We start from the raw sequence: 9,037 nt of genomic DNA on the forward strand, positions 1-9,037 counted from the left end.
GGCTACACGCCACGGGAGAAGGCTCGCCTACTATATGACAACCTACACTCCAGCTACCAGCTGTACATTCGGGCGGCAGAAGCCACCAGCGTCGCCGAGCTAAGCGCCCGAGCAGCCGAGCACGAGAAGGTCCTGCGCCGGCAGAAGGAGGAACAACCACCGGCCCGCAGTATGCCAAGCTCACCGGTCGCCGCCGTCACATACAACCGGGAAGAGTGTTGCTGGCGCTGCAAGCAGCGAGGCCACACGCGGCTCGACTGCAGGAGACCGCCGCGCAAGTTCTGCTCTCGATGCGGCCGAGATGGGGTGCTCATCCGCGACTGTCATCCGCCGTCGGGAAACACCTTTCGGGCCGGGGAACCAGCGGCCACCGCCCGACCCGCTCCAGCCGAATAAGGTATACACCTAGGCCGCATATAAAGATACGAGTGCTCGACCGGCACATATGGGCACTGCTAGACTCCGGCTCTGAAGTCTCATTTGTAAGCCCGGCCACGGCAAAACGAGCCAAGTACTGCGGCCACCCCCCGAGGGGGTTAACCCAGCAGATCAACTTGGCTGACGGCACCACGGTACCGATTACGCAGACCGTAGACCTGCCAGTCGCCACGATCGATCGCACCCTAGTACATCAGTTCCAGGTAATGCAGAACCTTAGCGGACCGATGTTGATCGGCATCGACCTATGGGCCAAACTGAGGCTAGCGCTACCAGCCCTCCCCCCCCGACGTTACCACCAGCGCGGTGCCCGCCATACGGGAAATCTCGGCAGGGTTGACGCCCCGGACCGCGGACGAAGACCACCGCCTGCGGGAGTTCCTCAGCCGAGAACTAGCTGCGTTCGACACCATACGTGGGCCAACGGATCGCGTCGAGCACCGAATCCGCCTTACCACCGACCAGCCGATAAAACAGCGCTACCGACCGCGTAATCCAGCCATGCAGGCCGTCATCGACCAAGAGGTCCAAAAAATGGAGGAGGCCGGCGTCATCGAGCCATCACAAAGCGCGTGGAGTTCCCCGGTCGTACTCGTTAAGAAGAAGGATAACACCTATCGATTCTGCATCGACTTCCGGAAACTCAACGACGTGACGCAGAAGGATGCCTATCCGCTGCCACACATTCCGTCCACACTTGACAAACTCCAAGGCGCAAAGTACCTGACCACGCTGGATCTCAAGAACGGGTATTGGCAGGTACCATTGGCACGCGAAAGCCGGCCGGCTACGGCGTTTATAGTCCCAGGGAGGGGACTGATGCAATTTAAGAGGATGCCATTTGGCCTGCACTCGGCCCCCGCCACCTTCCAGCGCCTCTTGGACTCGATCCTCGGGCCCGAACTAGAGCCCCACGTCCTCGTGTACTTGGACGACATCGTCGTGGCCAGCGCCACGTTCGAGGCGCACTTAGAGCACCTGGCCAAAGTCTTTCGACGCCTGCGAGCCGCGAAACTCCGGCTCAACGTGGACAAGTGCCACTTCTGCCGGGACAGCCTACGCTACTTGGGCCACATGATCGACCGCCGCGGAATCCATACCGACCCCGCCAAGGTGAGCGCCATCGCCGGGTGGCCCACACCCACCAGCCTCCGGCAAGTACGCCAATTCTTAGGCCTGGCGTCCTAGTACCGACGTTTCATTGCGGACTTATCCACCGTCACCGCGCCCCTGACACGCCTAACCCAGAAGAAAGCGCGATGGGCCTGGACCGCCGCCGAGGACGAGGCCTTTCAACGCCTTAAGGCCGCCCTAACAGCCGCCCCGGTACTTGCATGCCCGGACTTCGAGCGACCGTTTACGCTGCAGACAGATGCCAGCACGCACGGGCTCAGAGCCGTGCTGACACAACAGCTCGACGAAGGCGAACGAGTGATTGCCTACGCCAGCCGGACGCTGAACCACGCCGAACGGAACTACAGCGCCACCGAACTCGAGTGCCTCGCCGTGGTCTGGGGCATACGCCGGATGCGAGACTACCTAGAAGGGTACCGGTTCACGGTACTCACCGACCACCAGTCCCTCCGGTGGCTCCAACGCTTGGAGGCCCCATCCGGCCGGCTAGCCCGCTGGATGATCGAACTCCAGCAATACGATTTTAAGATCAAATACCGGCGAGGCGCCCAGAATCTAGTAGCCGACGCGCTATCCCGCGAGCCTGAGGTCGCGGCAGCCCGCCGAACGCCACCATGCGCATGGTACCGCCGCATCAGCCGGGACGTCCAGACTCGACCCGCCGACCGACCAGACTATCAGATACGCGACGGGCGCCTGTGGCGACATATACTCCACGATTTAGACTTCCGGGAAGTACCCGCCGACGCGCAGTGGAAACAATGCGTCCCAACATTCGAACGCGCCGCCCTGCTACGACGCTGGCACGACGAACCAGCCGCCGGACACTTGGGGACCGCCAAGACCATGACCCGCATCGCACAACAGTATTACTGGCCGGGGATGCTACGAGAAATCGCCCGATACGTACGCTCCTGCACGACCTGTTTGGCTCATAAGGCGTCACAACAACGACCCGCCGGCACACTGCACACCGCCCCGGTCGACGCACCGTGGCAGCAGGTCTCGATAGACCTAGTGGGACCACTACCCCGCTCCAACCAAGGGCATACGTGGCTTCTCATGATGCAAGACCGGTTCACGAAATGGCTAGAGGTCACGCCTCTACGAAAGGCAACCGCCGCGAACGTCACCAGAGCCTTCGTGGACCAGGTCGTGTACCGCCACGGATGCCCCCAGTGGGTCATCTCGGACAACGGGACCCAACTGAAGTCCAAACAGCTGGAGAAGCTGCTAAACACGTTCGGGATTCAACATCGGAGCGCGCCGTCCTACACGCCGCAGTGCAACCCGGTGGAACGGGCCAACCGGACCATCAAGACGATGGTAGCACAGTACGTGGGGCGTAACCAGAAGACGTGGGACGAGCACATTACCGCCCTCCAGTACGCGTTCAACACCGCGTGGAGCGAGGCCACGGGACACACCCCTGCCTATCTCAATCACGGGAGGGAACTCGCCAGACCGCATCCGGAAGACCGCCGCCAACCGGGAACCGCGACACCACCAGACACGACCCACCGGCGGCTACAAGAAGCATACGAGCTCGTACGCGTATGCTTAGCGCAGGCAGTCCAACGCCAAGAACGGCATTATAACCTCCGAAGGCGGGAGTGGAAGCCCAAAATACGGGAGCTGGTGTGGCGAAAGAATCATGCCCTGTCCAATAAGGCCAAGGCGTTCAACGCCAAATTGGCGCCGAAATTCATAGGGCCCTTGGAGGTACGGAAAATAGTCTCGCCCGTCATCGTCGACCTCCGAGATCAACGCGGACGCTGGCACCGGCACGTAAGATCTCAAGGCGCACCCAAACCAACCCGGAGCCGAGGGTAACCCCGTGGACTAACGCCTGACAGCCAGAACCCGCCCTACAGCAGTAACCCGCGGGAAACACGCGAAAAGATTACCGACCACGAACGCCGATAACGCGCGAGAACACCCCGGTTATCCATCGCTCGCATCGATATCCGCGAAACTCCGTACCGACACTGGGGAAATCGCGCTTACCGATCGCGAGAGTCGGTACAAGCGGAAGCGATTGCAACACCAGATACGAGCACGGTTACCGACTCCGAACACCGATACCCAGATGTCTCGCGCTTACTGTTTCGGAACGGCCCCAAACGCGAGATACGCAACCGATGGCGTGACCGGTCCGAGAACGCGCCGCGGAAAAACGCAAAAACCGCGCATACCGCATACCGGACATCCCAAAAACCGGTATAAAAGACCGAGCGCCGAATCGCGAACGAATCAATTGACTAACGACCAGCATGCCGACAGAAGCCGAGCGCCGGCAGTTAATCGATCTGTTCGGACGAAGGTCCGAGGATGAAGAGGGCGAGTTCCCCGACGGCCCCGAGCCAACACCGGTCACGCCGCCATCAACGCCGGAGCCACCCGACCGCCGCCGTCGACCGACACCCCGCGTCGGAACCGCGATTCAGCGGGGCGACGCAGATAACAGGAGGAAGATCCTTCTGTCCACGCCGCCACCGCCACCACCGGACCGACGTCGGGCGCCAAGGCCGGCCCCGAAAATACGGGTCGCGCGCACCAACACACCGCGACCAACGCCGCCACCGACACCACCGGACCAGCACGGGCGGACACGGACTCGACCACAGGCCCCGCGAACAAACTGGCCGACACCGACCGCGTGCCGAGCGGCCACCGGCACCCCGGCGCCACGACCACCACCAGCACCGTCGCGATGCGCCGCCACCGCTCGAGACCAGCCAGCGCCGCCACCGCTCCAGGCAGTGGGCGCCCACCCAGCGGCACCCATCAACGTCCAGGTGGCCCCAGGGAAGACCATCCAAGTGCCCCAGCACGCGGTCCACCACGTGCGCCGCCACCGCGCCTGGACCCCGGAGGGCCTTTGGAGCCTCCGGTTTAATAGGGATGGCACCCTGCGGAGCAGTCGCCTGCGGCCCCGTACCACCACCATCTAACCGGGGAGGGTGATGTAACGGCAGGGCCGTTATTACGGTAGTAACATGTAATATCCGACAAATATATATAGCTCCATACACGGCTTGCTTATTTTCACCTAGCTCTACCTGTCCTGCCGCCGCCATATTGCCTAACGCAAACGCGTTCCCACTCGAGTTACGCTCTCGCTCACCGGCACGCGCTATCTCGCTCTGCATGCGCTCCCGCTCGCCGACACGTTCTGTCTCGCTCTCGCGGGGTCTTCACGCGGTACCGACTCCCACCGCCGGACCGACGACGCACAGTGGGGGCCGCCGGCCAGGTATATAAGCCCGGCTGGTCGAGACATCGAAACCAGATCCTATCCCGACCAGCTCCTGATACCGATCTCACCACTACCTAGCACCTCTTAGGGCAGAGGTTGTACTCAGCCCCGCCGGGTTGAACCGGCACTCTATACCTCGGGCCAAGGTTGTACTTGGCCCCGTCGGGTTGAACCGACTCCTGTCTCGACCGCTCCACGGGCTGAGGTTGAACTCAGCCCCGCCGGGTTGAAACGGCTCCTGCCTACCTCGAGCCAAGGTTGTACTTGGCCCCGTCGGGTTGAACCGACTCCTTACGTATGTATACTTTGGCTTTCTTTGCATACATATAACTAATACTATAATAACATGTTTTGATATTGCGAGATATATATTTATAAGTTTTTGTTTAATAAAATAACGTATCAGTTATATGTATGCAAAGAAAGTCAAAATATATATACTATGTATACTGACAAACGGATTAAAAGTTAAAGCGATTAAAATTTTGTTGCAAGAAGATCCACCTTGAGAATAATAAATACTACGTATATATACTTTGGCTTTCTTTGCATACATACAACTATTATTATAATAACATGTTTTGATATTGCGATATATATATTCATAAGTTTTTTGTTTTATAAAATAACGTATCAGTTATATGTATGCAAAGAAAGTCAAAATATACGGGGTGTTCCAAAGCACCACGAATACCGAAAATAAATTTAAGCTATAATTATATAGTTATAATTATAGCTTAAATTTAATTTCGGTATTCGTGTTTCACAAATTTAAAGCTATTCAACACATTGAATTCAACTTCAGTTCAATCACTTAACATAAGAGCAAGGATTCCTCTTACCGCATTATAAATAGTAAATATTTCTTTTACTTCGACAGTTATTAATCGTTTTTATGTCCATCCGAAGTTAAGTGCTTTATGGTCACTTCCCTCTATCTGTGTGCAATGAAAAGAACAGAATTTTAATATTTAATTTAATTTACATATCTGGTTTTATATGTGCTACTGAATGTTTTATATGTGCTACTATATTGTACTTACTGTCTGTTACTGCCAAATCTCTATAACCCAATATGTTACGCTGTTTAGCAAAGTTCTGCGGTAGAAGACCATATGCAACCCCAGCTGAAGAAATCCCAGCTAAAAGTATACCAGCCTTCTTGAAAGGATTGATTGATTTTGCTTTATCCTGCAAATAAGCGCTATAATTTAGACAATATTCAGATATAATCAAGAAATAATATACTTATAAAACAATAAATAAACATATATAAGCAGACATATATAAGCAGATATATATACAAAATTTCAATCTACTTACTCGATAGGACCAAATATATTTTCTGCAGCAGATTCAAAGATAACATTAACCTTATAATGTTATTATATCTTGACGTCGCGAACATTAACCTTATAACGTTATTATATCTTGACGTCGCGATGCTACCGCGCACCGCTTGATACGTATCATATACGTATGCACGCACATACACATTGTCCCTCAAGGCGTATTTGCACACTCAAGCGAATAATCGTACATGAACACTGCAAACGCGCCTTGAGGGACAAACTCGCTTTGCGTGTGTGCGTGCGAGCATACGTACGTGAGAGTCTAAAACTGAAACTGAACCTTATTATGATAATGATGGAAAACGAAAAATGTCACATTTCTGGTATACAATTATCATTCCTCAAGGTTGACTGCACCAATCTTATTCAAACTGGTCGCAATCGAAAGCTTGCATCCACATTGTATAAGAAAAGTGCCGTTAGATTTTTGATTAACGGCTTGGTTCCTGAGGAATTTTAATCGAAAGTTTATTAGACGTAAAACTCCGGATAAGCTACTTGGTAGCGTCGCGGCCCCTGTACATAGGCAAACCGTTGACAAGCTGGAACGAATTTTTATATATACTTGGCGTCGCGACCTACCGCGTCGCTTGATCCTGACCAGATTGATCATACATGTTATATTTATAATGTCGATTATATAGATTATACGAATCATCACGTGAATTATTGTACTTCTTTCTATATTTCAGATTATTGTTATCCAAGTTTAGTGCCAATAAGTTAACTTGTTTTCTATTAAAAACCAAAGAACTGAGCAAATTATCGTGAAAATCAAGAAAGTGTAAACTATTTGGCAACAACTTTACAAATCTGGTACTTTTTATTTTGTTGCCGGAAAGATCTAGGATTTTCAGTTTTGGGAGTGGAGTCTCGTCTAGAGAAGTTCGCAAATCATTGATATAATTTCTACGGACAGACAAGATTTCTAAATTAGGATAGCCTTCAGAAATGTCCGATATCCGCCAGTGGCAATAATGGTACTCATCAACAAATGATGCATTATTTAGAATAAGGATCTTTAATTTTTCGTGACCTCCAAAGTCGAAGAGTTTATTCCAATTGATTTCGTTATTAAAAAGAATTGATTGAGTCAAATTAGAAAGGTTGTTAAAGGCGCCCTTTTCGATGCTCTAGAGGTGAATGTTCGTGAAATAGAGGCAAGAAATCCAGGGCTACTGATAAAATCCTGATCAATAGAGATGATCGTTGCGTTAGCAAAAGTAAAGGAAATTATTTCATTTTCGCACAGATGTTCGAACTCATTCACATAGTTAGGAAATTCAAATTCAAATGTAAACCAAGTCGTTCTTACTAATTGTAAGCTTATTTCTAAAAGATAATATAATAGATAAAGATAAGTTATGGCAATTAAATATAATTTTTCTATATTAATCTGTCTGCACTTTAATACAACGCTCTGATACAATTTTAATTTCTAACGCTCAGGTAAATTAAAAATTTAAACCATTAATAATCATTTAATTAATTTTCAATAAAAGTTTTCAAGCTGTGATTCCAGTTATTCTTTCGCCAAACTTAATAGTCTTGCGGCGGAAATAACTTTTATTCTTTACTGTTGTTCTTTGATGTTCTAAGATGTCGCTTAATAGCATATTTAATTTAAAAAATAATTTTTTTATTGAACTAAACATTAAATACTAATTTTTTTAGTTTAACCATTTTATTAATTAGAAAGGAATTATCGTTACAGAAACATGGACACTTTACTCGCTCATTTTAACAAGCATTTATTAAATACCGTTCAAATATTGTATAAAACAATTATAGATACGAGTACATGTATGTATTCTTCTTTCCAATTATTTGTAACACTGTTTTGTTAGCTCTAACATTTAATACCAACCGCATTATAAATAAATTGCGGCTTAATATAATCAAGAAATAATATACTTATAAAACAATAAATAAACATATATAAGCAGATATATATATATAAAATTTCAATTTACTTACTCGATAGGACCAAATATATTTTCTGCAGCAGTTTCAAATATAACATTAACCTTGTAATGTTATTATATCTTGACGTCGCGAACATTAACCTTATAACGTTATTATATCTTGACGTCGCGATGCTACCGCGTACCGCTTGATCAGTATCATATGCGTATGCACGCACATACAGGGTGTCCCATAATTCGCGGATCACCCGCCATGTGCAGGTAGAGCAGATGAAACCGAGAAGAAAAGTGCTTTACCATTTTGCGATTTTCGTAATAATTATTAAGAAATTAATTTAAAAAGATGGGCCAATCCATGCCTTACACAAGCGCGCGGCGAGAAGGGCCTTCCTACTCAGGCGTTGCTGGGTGAGCGGCGAAGCGGTGGGAGGGGCGCTCTATACGGCTACGTACGAGCGAACGCTGAAGCCACGCATCTCGAACTATTCTCTCTCTCTCTCACTCTCTTTCTCTCTCTCTCTCGCGCGCGCGGCATAGGAAATATTATGCTATCGTTTCCACATCACCTTGCGGTAGATAACACGGTACATTTTTTTTTAAGTGGTATCCCCAATTGGTCTAATCCACTCTCATATTTTAATGTAAAAATTATTCGAAGTGTCTTCCTCGCACACAGAAAAATACATACTATATACAAGTAAATATTACTTGTTTCAAGTATTTCAAAAGTTCATAGATCCGCAAATCTATCATAAGTTCATCATAAGCATCAAATTTATTCAAAATGTATTCTGAATCCTAGTAAATTTAATACTTCAATCAAGAATATTAAATTATACTTGAAAGAAACACACTAAATTTTTCTGATCTAATAAATTTTCTTACATTAAATTAACCATATCTGACTTTTCTTCGATAAAATTTTATAA

General features: G+C 49.2%; 1 long non-coding RNA gene across 1 annotated transcript; it reads right to left on the reverse strand.

Moving 5' to 3' along the window:
• Positions 1-5,706: 5,706 nt before the first annotated feature.
• LOC115241843 lies at positions 5,707-6,346 on the reverse strand. The gene is made up of 3 exons (XR_003884973.1): positions 6,155-6,346; positions 5,875-6,022; positions 5,707-5,769 (listed from the first exon to the last, which is right to left on the reverse strand). It is a non-coding gene; the product is annotated as an uncharacterized LOC115241843 (long non-coding RNA).
• Positions 6,347-9,037: the final 2,691 nt, after the last annotated feature.

The sequence above is a fragment of the Formica exsecta genome, unplaced genomic scaffold (assembly GCF_003651465.1).
Source record: "Formica exsecta isolate Colony F162 unplaced genomic scaffold, ASM365146v1 scaffold515, whole genome shotgun sequence".
Lineage (NCBI taxonomy): Eukaryota > Metazoa > Arthropoda > Insecta > Hymenoptera > Formicidae > Formica > Formica exsecta.